At 35.6% G+C, this 23,072-nt stretch overlaps 1 protein-coding gene and 1 long non-coding RNA gene across 3 annotated transcripts in view; one reads left to right on the top strand and one right to left on the bottom strand.

Moving 5' to 3' along the window:
* ARHGAP24 (Rho GTPase activating protein 24) overlaps positions 1–23,072 on the bottom strand; it is a 701,900-nt gene that overhangs the window by 323,549 nt on the left and 355,279 nt on the right. The window lies entirely within an intron of this gene.
* Positions 3,050–4,554, top strand: LOC148759293 (uncharacterized). Its single transcript, XR_016018829.1, has 3 exons — positions 3,050–3,169; positions 3,590–3,660; positions 3,746–4,554. It is a non-coding gene; the product is annotated as an uncharacterized LOC148759293 (long non-coding RNA).

Raw genomic sequence — 23,072 nt, 5'->3', positions numbered from 1 at the left:
AGTCCTACTAAAACTCATTTGTCATTTATTATGAAATTAGGTTCTTTAAAAATCAGTTCACTTTGTTCTGTTTCCAATTTTCTTTAATAATGAGCATCCTCTGTTTGAGTATTATGATAATTTTTAGATGAATAAATTGATGGCTTTAAAAGGCAGTCTTTCTGAATTTCTCTCATACCCATAGAGCACCACACCAAGAACCTGGACAAATCCAGGTCAAACTGACTTCAAAGTTCATGCTTTGCAGCTGTATAACTCTCCAAGAGAAAACAGTAAGAGCCACCATATTTGAGGCACTGTGGTAGCGGTTCCTATAGAGACAGTGAAAGAGACGGTAAGACTCCTGGTGAATGTCAGTGGAAACCATGGGAGCTACTAACGTACACACAAGACCTCTGAAACTGCAAACACCTGTTCACAATAATAGCAAGTCACTACTACATATGAGAAACAAGTATGCCTCTTTCCCCCAAATCGGCTGTAAATCAGCTTGAGAGACTGAGTTCTGATATTATTCCAATTCAGCTTTACCCTGTGCATCTGATCTATTTCTGTTGATACTGAGCCAAATCCATTAACATGGATAATTTGGGCTCAATAACCCATGGGCGCTTTTTAAGGCATACATGCATAAGAGCACAGCACTCTATGTTACCCCTTCAATTCAACACACCAATGCAAACACTCTGCTAGACCTAAGCAATAATAAATTGATTCAGATTTGGTCCATGCCCTCAGGGTGTTCACATAGATAAACAATGCTCATTAAATTGTCCTGTGCCCCAATTACTATGCAGTCTAAAAATATCTGTTGAGAAGTGGCTAAAAATAATGGAAACTACTGTAGATAAAGTGCAGTTTGATGGCATATATGCTGAAAGTGCCATAGTGCTAAGTAATGAAGGATCTCTTTCCTAGTTCATAACCCAATCAAAAATGTCCTCATCTTCCACAAAGGGAATGCATTGGTTCACCTTCCCCATTGCTATAATGGGAGCACCAAAGAAGGCGCGCGCGCACACACACACACACACACACACACACACTCATGTTTGCGAAGAAGTGAAAGCATTCCCAGGTTAAATTTTTTTTATAAAGTAAGGGCATGTATTTTACAGGACATATTAAAAGTAAACTTTCCTTAGAAATTGATAAATATCGGACCAACAGTGAACTTGGAGCATTTGCAAAAGCAGTGACAAAAAAAAATTCGGTCCTAAAACAAAGTAACGCTGCTATCCCAGAAGGCAATGCAGAAGAGGATCAATTCGATTAAAACAATGGAAGTGTTCTCGATTAGAACAGAAATAATGTCATTGTTCCCACTGGGAGACAGTGTTCAACAGTTTCTCAATGAAGAGAAAATTCAGTTGATGGCAGCACCCAGTATAAACTATTCATGTTCTTCAGTCTACATTTAACAAAATTGTATAGGATTTTCATTTCAGAGTGTAGCATTACTCAATTCCTAATTAAGTAATAGCAATGATTATTCTACCACTTGTTATATTCTAAGCATTTGTCTGAGCATCTTATATACATAAATTATTCAATCATCACAATAATCTTTTGCTGTAGGCCATATTATTATTCTCAGTTTACAGATGGGAAATCAGAGCCACAGAAACGTCAAGGAACAAGGTCACACAGGTGGTAGATTTAAGAGCCAGTTCAAACTGACTCTGGAATCGATCCCTTCACACTATCCTGCCTCTCTGAAGAAAATCGTCAGGCTTAATTATATTAATGAATTAATATCAAAGATTATTTATTGAGTACGATAATGCAGGTGCTGTAGTGAACATATGGCTACAAAGATGAATACTATTGAGTACATGTTTATATGGAAACAATAAATGCAAAACTTCTCACAGAGAGAAGGCTATAAATGTGACATCAGCGCAGGGCACAAAGGAAAGAGGGGTCAACGTATTATAAACCGGCTACTTGTCCTGACTAGAGCACTCAATACTGTTGCCTCTATTGACAAAAATAGGGAAGGATTACCCAATTAGCATTATTTTTAAAATTCTATATTAATGTATCTTATTTATTTCCCAAAGTGCTACATATTACAACAGCCCCCTTCCCTTCCTCCTTCATTCTTGCTCCTTGTTTTAATCCTTTCTTCCTTCCTACTTAAACTCAATTCACATGTTTCAGCATACACTAGAACACTTTCTGTTTATTCATTATAAACAATGTAATACAATATGTTAAAGACCAAAATAAAAGGGTCTTAAATAGAAGACATCTTTAAATAGTTTGGAATGTTTCATTTCATTCTTAGCTTCCCCCCTACTCCTGCCATGTTTTATAGCTTCCTTTTTATAACTGAAGATGCACAGACAGTAAGAGGCACACCTGTATAAACAGCAAGCCCAAGAGCTTTGAGTTGGTCTGCAGCCAGCACCAGGCATCCCATACTCTCATATTCCGTCTCACTTGAGCCCCATCAACACCTGAGGGAAAACACAAGACTGAAGAACTAAACCCTGGGAAACTTGGCACCATGTGGTCGTGACTCCAACACCTGGGCTGAATGAGGAAGTATCAAAATTAATGTTTGAGTTTTCAGAAACTTTCCTTTTCCTTCCCTATGATTTAATATTCATTCCAGGGTGGTTGTGTTATATATTAATACAGACAAATCCACAGAGAAATATCTATAAAAATCAAAATGAATTCAATTTATTAAAGATGTCAGAGAAGGGGTACAGATACAACTGATGTGTGACATTTTTAGTGATATCTGATGAACCAATATCAGTGAACTATTAGATTGTGTGATTTTTGTGTTTGGGACCAATTCTTACTTCTTTTGGAGAATCTTTATGGTTAAATTAAAAGGGACTTAAAGGGGCGTTGATGTAGAGTACACAGCTCTCTATAGGGAATGATGTAATCTATATTTCATTAGTTTTATTTAAGCAGAATGGAAATTGCCTGACCGTTCTGGCCCTGAGATTCTATTATTCTCATTCCATCTACTTATAATGCCTACTCCATCTCCAAAGGGAGAATGACCCTACGTAGAAGGAAGTGGATGCAGGCCCTGACTTACAAAAGGCCAATAGAACTCACAGAAAACTACAGCTGCGCGATACTGAAGATACCCTGCTACATCTGCAAAGCCCTTTCACAGAGTTCTAACAATCCAGTGAAGGAGGTAAGGCATATATTATTATTGTCACTCATATTATTCAAGACTTTCTCAAAAGTCATCTCATCAGTCTTTCTTTAGCAACTCTTTATAAAACAGCAACCATCTCCAGCCACTCCTATCCCCTCCCTGTTTTAAGTTTTCACCAAATCCTTTAATTCTATCCAGCACATTATGTATTTATATGTTGTCAGTCTCACTCTACTAGAATGAGAAGAGTGACTTTGTTTTGTTCACTGGGTTATCCTTGAGGCTTGGAATAGTTCCTGTCATATTTAGTCAATATTTGTTGAATAAATAATGAATGAATGCATGAATGTAAGGTCTCAGAAGAATGTGACTTGCTCAAGTTACAAAGCTAACTGGTGATAGACTCTAGACTCAAATTTTGATCTTAGAAGTCTATATCTTATGCTCTTCTTACAGAAATCTTAAATGCCGATTTGAGGCCTGATGTCCCAAAGAGTGAAGATATTTCATAAGTTGTTTAGCACATAGTAAGTTCTCAACAAATTTTGTTGCATCCTCATCTGACTAACTGAAAATACTACCCACCACATTAATATTATGATTTTTCATCAGCCTGAAAGTCTTTGAAAAGAACTCCTGTCGGAGAAAGGGAGAGACAAGCAGTCCCTAAGGAGTTCCAAGGAGAATAAGAGAAGGAGGCCAGCTACTATAAATAAACTATAATTGTCAAAGGACTCCATTGAAATCTCCATAAACACTTCGGTTATAGCACATATTCCAAACCCTATTCTCCCTACTAATCTTTTCCGAGTGAAATGTACTTTTGTTGTTGTTGATGCTTTTTGTATGCTTTTTGTAGAAATTTAGAAATGCACAGCGAAACACACAGAATAAAGCCTAAATCCCTGTAATTTCATTGATTAGGAAAATAACTATGACATGCCTCTGTATATATTTTCATTTTTACCATGTGCATGTATATGATGCATTACTGTTGAGATTTTAGTGTACAGACTGCTTCATACCTGCACTTTAAACAATTTAACAATGAACCATAACCATTTTCCACTTCATTGAGTATTCATAAAACATGAATTTAAATGACAGCATACAGCTTTTTTTGGTATGAATGTAATATAATTTATTTAACCTTTCCCATATTTGTAGATATTTTATTGTTCCTAATTATTTACTGCAAACAAAGCCTTGGAAGTATAATGTAAATAAATATTTCTAAACTTGTATGATTATTTTCTTAGAATAAATCCCCTACTGTGGAATTGCTGGCGGAAGAGTATAAACACTTTAAGGTTCTGAGGTATGTCGTAGACCTAACATCTGGGAAAGCTGGTTGAGATTAAAATTTCTTTAACAATATATCTCCCTGGAGTTTTACCAATATTTTAGAATTAAAATATATTTTCCAGTTCGATAGGCAAAAAATAATCTCTTATTTTCATAACTTTATCTGATAACAAAAATAATGTGTTCGTTACAGAAAACATGAAAAATCTAGATATGAAAAAGAATAAAATAAAAATTCCCTGTATTCTAATACACACGAATACTGTTAACTCTTCGACATGAGTACTTTCAGCCTTGGTTCTTTGTATGTATTTGTGAACGGCTATAGCCATATATCTAAGTACAATCAAAATTTTATCGTGGGATGACACATATATTTTTTAAACTAAAAATATCATGAACATTTTCTCCTTCTTATTAGTTATTCATCTACAAGAACACTTTAATGGCTGCTTAGTGTCCCAACACACAAAAGAATTTATCTTGTCATGTGCCCTATTGCTGGTTATGAAGATGAATTCCAATCATGTCATTTCAAGTTTATTTAATCTTAATAAAGGGATTTTATCTGTTGGTAAAAACACAGGTAACTCTTTAGTGATTTCTCTTATCTAGATTTTCTTCAAGTGACATGACCATTGTTTCCTTCCAAGTATCAGACAGCTAGAGATTTCTGCAGTAGGCAGAATAAGCAAGAGGGCAAGGAGCTGTATATCTGACATGCAGAAAACAGCATTGTAGTCACCCCGGTTCCAAGCATCTCATTCAAACCTCATGAGTCATCTAAGCTTGTTACTGGAAAACAGGAAATCTCATTTCCAATCCAATTTTGACATCATCTGCTTTTGTAGTCTAAGGCAACATCTTGTTCTACAGACTGCATTCTGCCCAATGGACATGTTTTTACTGAAATGTCTTACTAGTATTCGCAAAGATGCATACCACCATTTTAGCAGTTCTAAAAATACTGGGAAATGCGTCTCCTTTTTGTTCATGTATTACCACACAGCAACTTCAACAATAAGAATGTCTCCTAATGGAAGTTTCCACTTTGAAGATGAAAATTATATTGGATACCTAGTTGATTCAGAGGGCCTCGCCATCAACCACTAGCAACCTAACTAACTGTGTATTTTCAAAACAGAAAAGCTGGTTCTCTTGCAATGTGATATTTCTCAGAGTATAGAACCAAGAGTTATCTGGTCACAGTAGCTATCAATCTCCTTCTCATGATCCCCTATCTAATCTATTCTTGGGTATTGTTCACTTTCATTCTTTGCATGGTCTGGAGACAATCCAATTGTTTTCATCTCAACTGTCACCTCTTTGGTTTAACCCACCTTCCACAGTTCCAGACCTCTGAAATCTTTCTGAATCTTCTCTAGCCTTTTTGTAGGCCCTTTTCCATCTGCAGATCATGTGCACTTTCAAATGGGAACCCTATACTTCATCATGAGAGCTTTCCATTGTCATTATAGTTCGCCAAACTCCTCTCACATTATTTAACCCCTCATCCTGCACCTGCTATTGCAGCCCACCAAAAAATTTGCTCACATACTGTTCCTTCTTCTTGAATGGACTGCTACCACCACTGCCCCCTGCAACCTTCTTTTCACAAGTTACATCATATTCATTAAAACCTAAACTCCAATATAATTTCCTCAATGAAAGAACATATCCTGGACCTCCTGGTTTGGGTCAGATTTCCTGATTAAGTATTCACATAGCCTCAGGAACTTCTTTTCCAACAACTGCTACAATTTTACATGAATTTACTTATATCTATCTCCCACACCAAACTATAAGCCCTGTTAGTGCAGATGCATTAATGAACCATAAGTGTAATCTAATAAATGTATCACCAGCCCTTAGCACAGTGCCAGAAACACAGGATGAAATCAAAAGTTAAAGATGAAATGAAAGAATAAAAGAGTGATTGTATTGTTTTCTTCATTTCTCCTTCCTATATTTTGTTTTTAGCATACAGAAACTCAACAGATGGTAAAGAAAGGAAGCTAATAAAGTATACAGATATCAAATTGTAATATTTACACCTGAAATTTATATAATATTATTAACCAACGTGATCCCAATAAATTAAATTTAAAAAAAATAAAAAATTAGTGAATACATCTTTTTCACTCTTACTTATACCAAGTTTTCTAATATATACCACCCGAACTGTATAACTGCTGACTATTTTGGTTTCAATTTGACCATTAGCTGTAAAGTCAGAAAACTAATGACATTCTGCAGATCTTAAAGACTTTAATTGATTTCCTTGTTCTTACTCAGAAACACACATAATGTCTATGTATTAAAAATAAAGATATTCAGTATTCAAATTATCTTTTTAAGACTCCTTTGAAAAACATAAGGAATATTTTATTTTATACCTAAAGTATTCTTAAAGGATAAAATTAAGTTTTTGTATGGGGGTGCCACTGGCATCTAGTGGGTAGAGGCCAAGAATGCTGCCAAATACCCTGCAACACACAAAACACACATAGAGCAAAGAACTGCCCAGTCTCTAATGTCAATAGTGCTGAAGTTGAAAAACCCTGCTTTAATATAAGGCAGGTTAGAGGGGAGGTTCAAATAGAAGATGTTGCTGCATATAACACTGGGCAAATAGTTATACATGAAATGAGTTTTGATATAAGAATATCAAAATTTGTTTCCAAGTGTCCATTCAGTCATCCATTTATCTAACAAATATTTTTTGAGCATCTATTATGTATCAAAAACTATATGAGTTCCTAGGGATCCAACCTTGAACAGAACATAACAATACAATTTTGCTTTCACAAAACTTACATTTCAGTTAAGAAACAAAACAAAACAATAAATAAAAAATACAAACTGTGATGAACAACATAAAGAAACAAAAGGGGCTCCTATGGAATGTTCAGAAGAATTAATCAAAATGAATAAAATAAATATGTTCAACATGCCATAATATTAAAGCAGTGCTTGAGAAAAATAAATATATTCTTTTGTGCTATAAAAGCCACCCTAACAATGTATTCAAATTTTATCCGTCACTTACTAATGATCTTGCTGAGGAACAAAGTCTGATTTAAGCATCCATTTCTTACATTCTTTTGTAAAAGATCACCAGAATGCAAAACTCAAAGGCTTTACAAGGCATGCATCAATTTGAATACATTGCCCTGGGAATGTTAAAAAAAAAGTTTTTGTGCGAGTTACTAACAGAATTGAATAAGTATAGTATATTACATGTGCCTTGCATGAAAAGCATATTGATGGAAACCACATCATAAAGGAGAAGCAGGACAAGTTCTTCGAGTGAGTAGCTCAGCCCAGAAATGTCTGAGCTATGAATATACTTTATCACTTGTGAACTAAAATATCCTGTGAGCTTTTTACCTTCTCAAGGACAGTAAGTGTTTTTTCTAAGGCTCTTCAATGCAAAGCTTATTCTATACCAAAATTTGAGTATGCTGTGCCTTCTAGATCTTTCCTTTGGCTAGAAGTAGTGTCCATCTCCTTTCGTCTCATCTGGAGTAACACTGGCCTTCCAACCTTGTCGTTACCTCTTCCTTGCTCTTCTGAAACCCATTCTCCACAAATAGTAGTTACCACTGTGAATTTTTTTTTTAACATAAATCAGACTACATAACTCCCCTTCTTAAAACCCTTCAATACGTTTTCCCATTACATGTTAGGAAAACAAATGTCTTTAACAAGGGCGTGGATTATCTGGTCCCTGCCTATAGCTCCAGATGCTTCTGCCCCTCTCACTGTAGTATTCTGCTTCCATCACAGTGATTTACCTTCTGCATCGATAACACAAAAAACTCTTTTCAACCCCAGGGCCTTTGCACCTGCTATTTCCCTTTTCCATCTGGATCTTTCTACCTAGAGGAAACCTGCCTTCCATCTCCTAATTTTCTATTTCAGTACACTGGTTTCTTTTTTTCTCTTTAGAACACTTAATGTGACTTATGACCATATGTTATATAACTATATATCATTACATATTTATCATTTGTGTTCACAAATAAGATGTTAGCTCCATGAGGCAGAAACTGTACTACCTTATCCTTAATTTTAGTCCCAGTATATAACAGGTTGCTGGATATACGTTAAGGGTTAAATATATGTTAACTACATGAACAAATAAACAATGTAGAATGAACTCATTTTGTTTAAAAAAAAGTGTTACCTTTCAGACCACAATTTGTACATCAGCTACAATTACATGATTATGGAAATGATAAGGGGATATCATAAAATAATAAATATAAATAGTAGAGTGATTTTTACTTACACTTGAATTTTACATATATAAATTGTAATAAGTGTAATATAAAATTAAATTTAATATACCGATTTAATAGAAATTCACATGTGTCTCTTGGGGGAAAATGTTTTCTTTCAATAAAATCATGAGGTGCAACGTTATTACATTAATGTCACCAAAGTATGGTTATTTCTATAACACATCTATTATGAGGGGTCACCTGGATAAACACAGCCAATGGAAGTTTTCCATCCAATAATCAAGGATTTTCCAATAAGGCAACAAGGCTTCCTCTCTATGGACCTAGTATATACCAGGATGATCTTCTCACATTATTTATCCTCTTTTTTTTTTTTTTTTTTTTTTTCCCGAGAGTATAGTAGGAAAAGTATGGAGAAAATTCAAGAAGAGCTGAGCTCTGTTTTCAGCGTGACCAATCTATAGGTTTGAACTCTTGGGGAGGCTTTTCAACACCACTAAGCTTCAATATCTTCATTTGTGAAATATGATGTCTGACTTTATATATTTTAGAACCCTAGGCCAGCACCCTCTCCCAAACATCTCTCTAGAATAAGACAGCTAATCACTTCTCTTTCACTCCTCCTCTCTCTCACTGCTGGTGACATTATAGACCATTTACACCTGTGTTGTCCAACATGGCAGCCACTAGCCACACATGGCTACTGAAAATTTAAAGTGTGGCTAGTTGAATTAAGGGATGCTTTAACTGTGAAATACACCAGATTTTAAAGACAGCACAAAAAGTAAATGTAAAATATCTCAATGCTTTTTATATTTATTACATGTCAAAATTTAATATTTTGGACGTACTGGGTTAAGTAAAATATAGTAATAAAATCAATATCACCTGTTCATTTTTTCTTTTTAATTAGGCTCCTAAAATTTTTTAAATTACTTGCATTGCTTGCATCTGTGACCCACATTATATTTCTATTGAATAGCCAGATTTAGACAGTTTTTTCAGCTTATAATTACTTGTTTGCCTTGGGAAATGTTGTATATATTGTAAAATATTGTTACTAAAATTCCTTCAAACTTGAATATCCAAGTTCCTATAAATCTATGCTCATATAACCAAATGAAATTATTATAGGTTACCATTAAACTATAAGAGATCCAACACTATAATTCAACCACTTGATTGATCCCACTCATCTTACTAATTTCAAATAATAGTTTCAAGTGCCAAAAATCTCAAGGAATTACCATACATTAGTATAATGATGTGCTACTGATAAATTTTAAATTATAGTTTGGTCAGGATGTTAAAAAAAAAATACACGGACACACACACAAACATATGCGTACACACACACACACACACACACACACACACTTCTAGCTCTGCCATTAAACACTTATGTGATTTGAAACAACATATTCACCTTTCTGAGCCTCAGTTTCCTTATAAAGGAAATAATGGAGGGGTGTTAGGATGAATTAAAATTAGCCACCATAATTCTGATATGTCTAAATGTAATATGAATAGCTAGAATATAACTGAAGAATGTGAGAACAGCTCCATATTTAGGCCTAATGAATTCAGACACTTTCAATAGCTCAAGACCTTGTATCCATTCATAAATTGGATAGTGCATAGTTAAAAGTTTCCTTCCTTTAAAAATAAAATAAATGAGGACCTAGAGCTTCTAGTCAAGACAGCAAAGTAGGTAAATGCTTTGCTTGCCTCCTCTCACAACCACATCAAAATTACAACTAAACTACAAAACAACCATCAATGAGAATCGCCTGAAGTCTAGCTGAACACAAGTCCTATAACTAAGGATATGCAGAAAAAAACACATAGAGACTGATGGGAGGGGTGGAGATGCAGAATGGTCTGGTCCAACACCGACAGGTGGCGGTTAAAATTGGGGAGGGATACTTCAGCTGCAGAGGTCCCCACTGAGGAGTGAGGGGGTCTGAGCTCCACACCAGGCTCCTCAGCTCAGGGTTCCAGTGCCAGGAGTAGAAGTCTCCACAACTTCTGTCTATGAAAAACAGTAGAGTTTGTGTTTGAGTGTTGCTAGAAGGCTGCTGGAGTCTTAGTTGTCTCTTTTAAAGGGTCAACATGTGGACTCACTTGCTCTGAGCTCCAGCACTACAGCAGCAATGCAAAAGGTGCCAGGGGCATATGGGGAGGAACTGAATTCTCTGGCTTCAGGGTGAGGGCTGGAGGGGCATCTTTCACCCAGACTGAAGTGCTGGCAGAATCCATTGTTTCTTTGTTGAGCCTTTCCCCTTCTCCACATGCAGATGCAGGCAGCCACCATACCTGAGTCTCCATCAATCTGGCAAACACAATTTGTCCTGCCCTGGTGATTCCCTGAGACCCCATCCCACCCAACTTATGGACCCACCCAAGTTGCTTCTAGTGGCTTTTCCATACAAACAGCCTGTCTTGACTGATGCTGTGTACTTCCCTAAAATTTCTCAAAGGGTCATAAACCCCAAACAAGCAACATCTGTCCTTGGCATTCCCCATACCTCTTGCTAAGCAGCTTTGAGCCCAGCACTAGTGGCAGCTGACCTAGGATTGCAGCTGAGCTTCTCCCAGACACCTCCCAGCCAATAAAAAGTGGCAACCATCTGCAGGTCACTTTATAACTCATACCAGGTGAGCCCAGGTAGGACACAGGCAGTGGCTGACCTTGGCCTGCACCAAAGCCCCTCCCAAGAGGCCCCAGAACCAACACTCCTGGTGGCCAGCTTCAGACTACAGCACCAACCAACAATCTCTACAAATGACAAACCCAAAGAGCAGACTGGGTAGGCACCAGAGGCCTGATAAACTGAATCCTGCTGCATAGAGTTAGCCTCTGCACAACAGCTCCTCCACTATAGTCATGGCCAGTCCTCACCACTAATCAGCCTGAGGGTCAATCCCTCCCATGAACATGCAAGCAGAAACCAAGGCTCATCTACAACAAGAGGGCACACGCAACTCACACACAGAAAAAAATACAAAACAACAACAACAAAAAAACTTGCAGCACCTGGCTCAGGTGACCAGGGAGACTGCGCCACTGGGCCCCACAGGACACCTACATAAGACCACTCTACTAAGACCGGGAGACACAACAGCTCTATCTAGTACACAGAAACAAACACAGGGAGGGAGGCAGCCAAAATAGAAAGACAAAAAAATGTCACAAATGAAAGAACAGAACAAAACTGTAGAAAAACAACTAAACAAAATGGAGGCACACAATAATTAACCAGAAACAGTGTTCAAAACACTGGTCATAAGGATGTTCAATGATTCCGTGGCAACTTCAACAAAGAGATAGGAAATATAAAAATGGAGATAGGAAACAGAAAAAGAATCAGTCAGAAATGAAGAATACAATAACTGAAATGAAGAATGCATTCGAGTGAATCATCAGTAGATTAGATGAAGCAGAGGACTGAATTAGCAATTTAGAAGATAAGGTAGTAGAGAACACCCAATCAGAACAGCAAAAAGACAAAAAGAATCCAAACACATGAGAATAATTTAAGGAGCCTCTGAGATAACATCAAGCTTATCAACATTCACATCATAGGGGTACCAGAAGGAGAAGAAAGAGCAAGATATTGAAAACCTATTTTAAGAAATAATAACAAAAACCTTCCGTAACCTGGTGAAGGAAATGTAATATAATACCGGGTCTTATATTAATTTTTGCTCCAAAAGACACATTAGAGCTAATTGTCCAGCTAGGTCTTATTTTGGGGAAAACACGGTATATACAATGGACTATTACTCAGTCATGGGAAGGAATTTGTCCTTGCCATCTGTGGTGGCATAGATGGACCCGGAGGGTATTGTGTGAGTGGAGTATGACAGACAGAGAAAGACAGATGCAATGTGATTTCACTTATATGTAGAAACTATAGAATAAAACAAAGAAACAAACTCATAGATACAGAGAACATTTTGATGGCTGCCAGATGGGATGGGATTTGGGAGAATGGGTGGAAAAGGGGAAGGGATTAAGCAGTACAAATCAGCAGTTACAAAATAGTCACAGGGTATAAAGTACAGCATAGGGAATACAGTCGGTAATATTGTAATAACCGTGTGGTGTTTGAAGGGTATTAGGTTTATTGGGGTGACCACTTGGTAAGTTATATAAATGTCTAATCACTGTGTCGTATACCTGAAACTAATATAATATTTTGTCAACTCTAACTGAAAAAATAAAATAAACTTTAAAAAAATAAATAAAATAAATGAGTTTCTAAAATAAAAAGATGAATTGAAATCGGCTTCACCTTTTGAAAAGTCATCAAGTTTCTACTTTTTTTCCTTTATAATGTGGCTGCATAATAAGAATTCTTGTGATATTTAAATTTTAACATATGCGTCCCTTAGGATAGCCTGGAATCATTTCCCAAGTTAAAATGCAGGATAAAAGGTACATTTGATAATTTCCCAAGCATCTTCTCAGTTGTCACAATACCATCATCTATCACAATTATGAACTGATTAAGTCCAGATATCTTCACTTACATTTTAATTGGGAAATTTATTTGTTTATTTAATTTCATGTTACATCAGAACTACGATAGGCTCAACTGGTAGAATATTCTGAAACATAAATTGAATTTAAGATTCTCTACTTATCAAACTGCTGAAAAACCATACCAGATGGAAACTATCAAGGTATTTATGATAACAGCTACAATAAAAAATCCACTTCTTTACATATATAATATCTCATTAAGAAAACATTTATTTAATGCCTTCCATACATCAGTGTCTAAACACAGTTACTAGTAAAAGAAGCATAAAGTTTATATTTTCAAAGAGATTTCCATTTTAATACCTTATAAAATCTTCGTGGTAGCTGTATGACTTAGGATCAAGGTCCAAAGCAGATACAACACTGAGGAATGGGTGATATTTTTCTCTGCACCTTATTCCTTACCCCTTTCAGCAATCCTTACCCTCCTCCTTTTACTCCAACTATCGCTTTGCTCTCCTGCAATAAGGGCTTGGTTTTCTCAAGTAATTTATCCTTAATTTTTAAACTCATATTATTCTCAACCAATATTAATTAAGTGCTAACTATGTGCTAGGCAATGGAATCATGTAACTAATACTTTGTGGCTTCCCTCACAAATTTCATACTCTAATTGATAACTACATTTAAAGCAAGGAACTCTTAAATATCAAAAAAAGTAAATATTTAGTTGTGGGCTTTCAGATAGTGAATGGAAAGGAGAATTCATCTATTCGCCTTTAAACGAAGAAAGAAAAATCAACAAATTTACCTTTTGTTCTGATTACCAGTTCCTACTAATAAAATTTTACATGTTAACACTGAGTGAAAAAATATTTCCTCAGAGGGTAAGGGGGTAGGTGGATGGTAGATGAGGGTAAAAGGGATCAAATATATGGTGATGGAAGGAGAACTGACTCTGGGTGGTGAACACACAATGTGATTTATAGATGATGTAATACAGAATTGTACACTTGAAATTTATGTAACTTAACTAACAATTGTCACCCCAATAAAGTTTAATTAAAAAAAAAAAAAGAAAAAATATTTCCTTAGCATGATTTTAATACATATTTTATTCATGAAAGCAACATATTTACAGGAAATATATACTAAAATACTAAGATCACAATAGAAAGAAATCCTTGCTTAAAAAAAAGAAAAAAACAACAGTATTTTCCAGTGACAGGCGGAGTATATTGAATGAATCTGCTAATCATTGTTTCTTTAATGTGGACATTTTTTTGACAAATGATGGCTTTACATATTTTTAAAGTAATTTTATTTCAAAAGATACTTGAACTTAAAATATTCTGATACCTAGCTAAAGAAGAGTCATAAGATGAACATATAAATACTGCTGAGAAACAATAATGCTATACTTGGATTCCATCCATATTCCTGTTTATAGTAAAAAAATTCTAGCTATTAAGCCATATAGTCTGCATGTTTTTTTTTGTTTTGTTTTTTGTGTGTTTTTTCTTTAGAGCACCTAGGGAAAAAGACTACATTTTAAGTTAAACTATTTTATGTATGAATTTCATTCCATTTGTATTTCAGAATACTAAGGATCTCAGCCCCTAGGATTTGCCATTTTCTATTTTAGAAAAGCTGGTCTTAAAATTGAGAGACAAGTACTATTAGGGAAGAAAATGCATGCAGTGTTTTAACTGTCTCCCTCATAACCACATGTCAAACTAAACCAGAAGAAAATTATTTGAACCCCTGAAAAGGCTCCATCTATCCTCTCTTTTCTTAACTCATCCAGCACGTATTTATACATTACTGAGACAACAATATTTTTTATGGAAGACAAGTCAAAAACTGGGAAATGCCCACTCATCAGTTATTTATAAATAGCTATATTATAAGGCTCAGGAACTTGAATGCTGATCTTTTTGGCTGTGCCCTCTCAACTTGATGTTTGACCTTCAATGCTGGCATAATTCTGACTCTATCCCCCAAAGCACAAAAGACTGCATGGCATAAAAGAGTTAGAATCTTTGAGACAAAACTGGACTCATAAACATGCATCACAGTTTTCTTCAAAAAAAATTAAAGCACATTTCCAGCATTATTTGGTTTCTACTCATCATATTCCATTCTATCTATACCAAAAACTTTACAAGGTAACCAATGGTGATACCAGATAGGTAAGAAAACTTTCATGTGCAAAATGATATTAATTTTTTACATACAGGGATGTTTATTGTTGCATTGGTGAATATTATGAAACCAAAATAATGAATCAGAATATACTAGCTCACTTGGAGGGGTTCATCCCAGGTATTGTTAGTGAAAAAAAGCAGGATGAACAATAGTAGGCATGATATACAATATTTGTAAAAGGATATACCTTCTTATATTTGTGGATATTATAAGTAATGGTAGGTATGAACATTCATCTATGTGTGTGTTTCATATAATTATGTGAATACAGTGTATAGAGAAAATATGAAAGGGTATATATTAGGTTGTTAGCATGAGACAATGTTACTGGGGAGAAGAAAAAAAGAGAGAGAGAGGTGTCAAAAAAATGTTGTAATTTAAAAGTCAGCAACATACTTCCAAGTGTTGAAGAGTAAACATGGAGGAGATTGCTAGATGAAGATAGGTGTCTGATCATGGCTGGATGAGGAAGATTCCATTTATATACATATACAAAATTATGTACAAATGCTTTATAGAATTTTTTAAATGTGATGAAATATAGTGAATTTGGTCTTTCTTTAAAATATCTTAGCAGTGTCTTCACTGAATAATCAGTAGTCTCATACCAGTGAGACATTTCAGGCTCATTAGTCCATTCTTCTCCTTTACTGAGGTCTCTCTCTCTCTCTCTCTCTCTCTCTCTCTCTCTCTCTCTCTCTTTTTCTTTCTTATTGAAGTTTATTGGGGTGACAATGGTTACTAAAGTCACATGGGTTTCAACTGTACAATTCTCTAATACATCATCTATACATCACACTGTGTGTTCACCACAAAGACAGTTCTCCTTCCATCACCATATATTTAAACTGAAAGCAATAAAGGAACAAGACAAACAAATAAAAACTCATAGACAATAGTTTAGGGGGTACTATAGTGTGAGGGGGTAAGAGGGTGGTAAATGAGGATAAACAGGATCTTTATTTCTTTATAAGATTTCAAATTACTATCTAGTGTTCTTTCTTTTCACCCTGAAGGACTTCCTTGAGCGTTCCTTCCGAGAGGCCTAGTGGTAATGGACTCCCTCAGCTTTTGTCTATCTGGGAACATCTTATTTCTCCTTCTCTTTTGAATGACAGTTTTGCCAGATACAGGATTATTGGTTGACAGAATTTTTTTTTTCTTTTAGGACTTTGAATCTATCAGCCAACTGCCTCTGGCCTCCAAAGTTTCTGATGAGAAATCTGCTCATTATCTTATTAAAGATTCCTCATATGTGACAAATCAATCCTGTCTTAACACTTTTAAGAGTTTCTTTGTCTTAATTAACCATTTAATTATAATGTGTATCAGTGTGGATTTCTTTGCATTCATCTTCATTTGTTGAGTTTCTTGGATGTTTATATTCATGTCTTTCATCAAATTTGGGAAGTTTTCAGCCATTGTGTCTTCAAATAACCTCTCTGTCCCTTATTCTCTGTTCATTTTTCTTAATCTTTTCTTCCTTCTGTTTCTTATACTTGATAATTTCCATTCTTAATCTTTAAGTTTGCTTATTATTTCTTCTGCCTGCTCAACTCTGCCTTTGAATCCCTCTGGTGAATTTTTCATTTCATTTATTTTATTTTTCAGCTCCAAAATTTGTTGCTTTCTTTGTAGGCTTTCTATCTCTTTACTGGTTATTTCCATTTTATTCATGCATTGTTTCCTTGACTTTTTTCACTTGTTCCTTTAGTTCTTTGAGCATCTTTAAGATCATTGTTTTAAAATGTTTGTCTAGTAGATTTGACATCATGTCTTTTTCAGGGAGAGTTTCTGTTGATTTATTTTTTCCTTCAGATGGGCCATACTTTCCTGTTTCTTTGTATGCATGTGATTTTTTGTTGAAAACTGGTCATTTGAATCTAATAATATGGTAACTCTGGAAATAATATTCTCCCCCTTTCCAGGGTTTGCTGTTTTTTGTTATTGTTGTTGTGATTATTTATTTATGTATTTATGTATGTATGTATGTATGTATGTATGTATGTATGTATGTATGTATTTAATAGTTGTAGGCTATCTCTGTGCCAAGGATCAGCCTGAGATTTAAATTTAAGGACTTCTCACCACTTTCCTGAGCTTACACTACTCCATGGGCATACACATTCACTTTCTAATTTTCCCCCATATACAGTTGCTTTTGAATGTCATAGTCTTTAATGCCTGGCTCCCAAAAGAGGAAAAATAAAGGGCGGGAGAGGGCGACAAAAGGGTGCAGGCCATTTAAATCCCTTGGAAATCACTTCAGCTGAGGAGCTTACAGCAACGGTAGTTGGTAGAATAACAGTGGATGCCTGCCTCTTTGTCTGCACCTCTGTGATCAGAAACAGCAGTCAGTGATCAGAGCACATCCAATATTTGGAAGATAGGGTCCTTTTGCCCATCCTGGCTCCAACAAGCTGTGTGCAAGCTGCTCCTGTAACCTACGCACAGCTCTATGCCATGTGGCTGGGGATAGATAATGGATAGCTCCTACTCTGCTAAGAGCTGAAATTGACCAAAATTAACTGCAATTTACTATCCAAGTATTCCCCTGGAAGTTGCAAGCCTTTGATAGACTCCAGAATTCCAAAACAGTTTACATCAGACCGATTCTGCCAGTGCAATTGCTGTCTAGGCAGAAGACAGATTCCTGGTGCTTCCTACTCCCTAAATTTAGGATCTTCTCTAAATCCTCCAAAATAATATTAATTTTTAACTAAAAGGAAAATGAGATCAGTTATCGATGGAAGTAGTTATACATATGTTAGGCACTGGTATTTAGGAAGGAGCTATAAATTGGGAAACAGTGAGTTCTTAGTGGTAAATCAGACCAAGGCATCTTTTATGTTTTCAGATCACCATTACTAGGTCAACCCTAACATTTTGCTAATTATTTTAGTATGACCAATCAAATTGAGCCTGTCACACTGTGATGCCTATACCTACATTATCAGACCCCTTAAGAAGAGAATGTAATTTATATAAGTCATATATTTCACGTTTCACCTGTCTTCACAATGTTTCTTTTCCAATATTTTCAGTCTCTCTGAAACTATCTTGTGAGGTTTTCATTTCTCCCTCTTCAGCTTTACAATTCTTTCATATACTTTATTTGCATTTCTCTACCCAACCCACTTATTTAACAGAAACTTTCCATTATGCTCCCCAAAGTCTTTTTACATAAACCACAGAGGAAAAGAAGGTATTGATTTTCTAATTCAGCAGAGTTATTTGCATTGGTGAGCAAATATTATGCACTGAAATTAGGTAAGAAAATTAAGCCATGAATCTCAACCAAGGTTAAGTTTGGCTTGGCTCTTTAAAGAGGTTAAGTTTTGGCTTGGCACTTTGCCTCATGCCTACAAGATCACTACAAATGCCTCCTGATTTGTTTATACTTGAGTGCTTTATGTTATCACTTTCTAGATACAAAATGAACCGGGCACAAAATAAACAATGTACCCATAGTTGGCCAAGAGATACTCATTTCTAGTGGGATCTTCTTATATTGTGTATCCGAATGGAAAGGAGCTTCCCGTTGCCTGATATGCTCCATCAACCTGAGAAAGGGGTTATTCTTCTGTTGGGTTTGAGTTACTAGTTCAACATATACCAGTTGCTTGATTAAAGTTTTCATGGTCTGCAAAGTCTATTCCATAAATGAGGTACCTTATTCATCTAAGTCACATATTTTAGAGAGAATGAGCTACTATTGCTTTCTAATTAGAGCTTGGTGTTTTTATTCTTGCATGTGGAAGACATGGAAGTTGTTTTAGTAAGTACCCTGAAAGAGAAAATGAGATTCCTTTCCTTATGTATTGATTAAAGGGTCAAGTCAATGGCTATTTAATCTAAGGTTGGGCTCGCAGATAGATACCAGCTCTCATTCAAACTGACTTTTTTTTTTTTTTGACTGTCTGGAATGTTATATTAAGTACGATTTCAAAGATATTTGCCAGATTAGTGGGAAAGGGATGCTGGGCTAGAGCAGGCAAGTTTGCCTTGGGAAAGGAAGAACAAGTGGGGCCACATCTGACAAACCCAGCCTAAGATCATGGGTTACATTGTATGTTAGGCTAGAGGTATTCAAACTTGTTTTTGCTTCTGCTATGATACATTAATTGGTACTAAAGCTAATAATAACATAAGTTGTGTTGTTGGTGGTGATGGTGGTTGGTTGTTTGTGGTGTGGTAATTACTTAGTATTTTCTACACTCCAGGTACCATACTAAGTATTTTATATCAAGTAGCTCATTTAATACGCACAACAATCCTTCGACATACTTATGTTTTGACGTACAGCCATTTCTCAAGGCTTTAGCTGCAAGTCCATCCCTCTCTCTTCTAGTGAAGAAATGTCAGAGTTAACGTGAGTATTATAGGGATAATCTTGAATGCACTGAAATTTATGAAAAGGCAAATTTTCTCAAGCTTTAATATTTGAAGTAATGATTTATGACATGCTTCATAACTAATTATGACACATGCACATGTTGAGCCTAAAGTTTTGCACTCCCGTATTACACTTTGCATTCTGATTTCCAGACTTACTCTAATTCTAAACTGAGTGTTGGAATTGTGTGTGTTTTTGATAAAAATTGAAAGTCGAGAATTGGTAGACATGTGATTACCAATACCCCAACAGTGCTAGCAAATCTGTTAAAAATAAAGATCCTACAGGTTAGTGGTGCTGCATGGGAAGAGCATTATACTTTTTGTTTTTTGGGCAATTGTTTTAATTTTGCAAATGTGAAAACAAAGAGCAGTGGTTTTCATTTACATTTGATTACTTTTTAACATTTTACCATATACATTTCTAAGAATTGTGGCAAATTTATTTTTAGAAAATGAGGGTATTTATGCCAAATTTTAAATAAACATATCTTTAGGTTGACTTAAAAGTGCATTAATAATTTTGATAAAAGTTGTAGTGGACTCCCAGCAGTAAAATTGGGTTTACTATAAAGTGTGTTCTTCTGGAGGGTAAGCATGGCAGACAGCAGATTCAATGAGTGTTTATTTTAATTTTAAAAAGAAGGAAAGAAGGGAGAGGGAGAAAAGAAAATGGAGGGAGGAAAAGAGGGAGGAAGAAAGAAAGTATTCCTATTCAAAACAAATTAAAACCTCATTTACATTAAATAGTCATTTTCTAAACATTAGCATCTTTGTGCTACCAATTCACCGTATTGCAATCACTCATGAAGCATTGCCTTATGAAAGAACTCTCCTTTCCTTCTTAAAAAAGCGATCTTTAAATTAACATTCAAAATACACATTACAGTAATTGGTATACGACTGTGGCACAGTATGGAAATTTGTAGCAATATCTTTGAAAAATATCAGATCTAACTTCTGGACTTACAATAAAAAGGAAAACATTTGTACAATGAAAACCCACATTCTATTTTTTTTACTCTTGAGTCTGAAGGCATTCTTTAATATACAAGATTAATGTGAACTGTGTATGTTTATCAAAGTATTTTTGATGGTGGATGTCTCAAAACTGAAGTCCTTAAAGAAAAGGCACAAAAAACACAAAATAAAAAGTTCATCTCAAAATTCACAGTGTCCCTTACTTTTGCTCTGAAGAATACAGTTCTTTTGTGGTAAATTTAACAAACAAACAAAAACCTATTGAGTTGGCTTCCCTGAGCACACCCAGCTTCCTACTAACAAACCCAATGCTCCAGCCAAAGATATGCCTCTAGCTAAATCCAAAGAGAAATTATTAGACTCAAAAGAGAGGATCAAAGATGAAGACAGCTTGATATTGGGAATCAAAGGAAATGAAAGGTTTATACGTTATGGCTAACGGAATAGCCAAAGGTGTAGAAAGTTAACAAGAACCAGATTCACTACCTAGTTAGTTTTCAGACATGACTCTATACTGGTCATTATGATTGCATGATAAAAAGAATTTAATCAAGAAGCATTAAATGAAAGAAAATAAATTCCTTTCCCTGGTCAAGCCTACCAGTGCTATAATGTCCTGTCCTCTGGCTTTTATTTATTTATTTATTTTGTATTACAAGGTTAATAGAATTCATAGACTATTAATAAAAGGTGCATTTCAACAGTTATCAAGATTCATGCTAAAAGAAATATATGCTAGAAGTCCTCCAATAATGCCATCTTTTTAAAGATGAGAAAACGAGGCTCTAGAGTCATTAATTGGCCAGGTTTTACGTGGCAGAGTTAGGACTAAAATGCACGTCCTGATACCTGCTAGACTCCAATTTTGTTATCATAAATAATTCACATTCCATGCAAATGCCCACAGAAGCTTCACTCTGCAGAGCTAAAAGAAGGTGGTGCAGTTTAGAGAATCTCTCTCCATCATATGCCAATGTCTCTCAGTCCCAATTCACTTTCTTTTACAAAGTCACCTGATGGCCTTTAAAGAAGAGACAACTTCTCATGCTACTCCATTTTAAATCAGTTCAACATTAAATTAGAAATGTTATATGTCAGAAAGAGAGGTGAAGTATTCAAGATACTAAGATTTCAACAGTCACTGTGTTTATACTCCCTCCCATGCATGCTAGCACCTGCAGTGACATTAAAATATAAGGCTAAAGTTTTTGAAACCTTAGAGACAAAATAAATATTTAACTTATTTTACCCCTCCCCTCGATTACTGATTTAAAACAATTTCAGGTGTGAAAGTAGAGTTATCACTTTGAAAAAATATGTACCCTTCCATGACTAATTTTTGTAACAATACTTTGAAGAACAGGATGTTCACGCTGAACATGAGTTTATGATACTGCTTCAGTTAATAGACATAAATTGAGTAAACACTGTGTGCCAGACACTGTGCTATGCGAGAAGGTCTTTGGACTAAAGGGGTCACAGTGAGACAGGAGAAATAATGGCACTCCTATATGACAATGCTATCAAACAAATGTTCACAAAACTCTATGGGAATACACAACAGAAAGATACTAATTTCCACCCCGAGTCCCCAGGCTGCTCAGAGAATATGGAAGGGAATCATGGAAGGACAGAGGGACATATACATGCTTCTATTTTCTCTTCAACAAACAAACAAGCTATTACATTAAAGGACAGCACAAGGAACTTAAAAAGCAGGAAGCATCATTAATATAAAATTTAAAAGCAACAGAGGGCTATTGTGGAGAGTCCACTCACATGCATAAAAGGCATTAGGTGACTGGTTGATGGAGAAAAGCAATCTTGCCTGTTGGTTGGGCTGAAACCACTTCCAAAATAAAGGGAGGGAAGACCAGAAGCCCCTTGCTAATGAAGTTACCAGCACAGAGGCCTGTTTTCCCTCTTCTCCTTGCTGACAAAGTCTACATCATTGTTCAGCCCCTATCACCACCACTGCTTCATGACTGTCTGTCTAGGTATCTATTCACTTCCTTCACAGCTCTTTACTCACTTGTTAAATGGCTGTTTCCCTCATTATAACTTAGCTTCACAAAACTTGTTTTACATCAAGCATATATGTACCTGGCATATGTCATCATGTATATATCAATTCTTGAATTAACACGGAAGGAAAAATGGAGGGAAGGAAAGGGAAAAGAAGCTAAGAGTCCTATTCTATCAAGTCTGGGCGATCAGTGCAACTATTTATTTCACCTGCTAATATGCTGCTTGCTTAGCTCACTATTTGTCAGATATATGTATTTCTAAAGGAAAACAATTTTAAATAGTGTTT

The sequence above is a fragment of the Rhinolophus sinicus genome, chromosome 1 (genome assembly GCF_057876585.1).
Source record: "Rhinolophus sinicus isolate RSI-liver-muscle chromosome 1, RSI-T2T, whole genome shotgun sequence".
Taxonomy (NCBI): Eukaryota; Metazoa; Chordata; class Mammalia; order Chiroptera; family Rhinolophidae; genus Rhinolophus; species Rhinolophus sinicus.
Note: the sequence above shows the minus strand (reverse complement) of the source record. Positions and strands in the feature narration are given on the sequence as shown.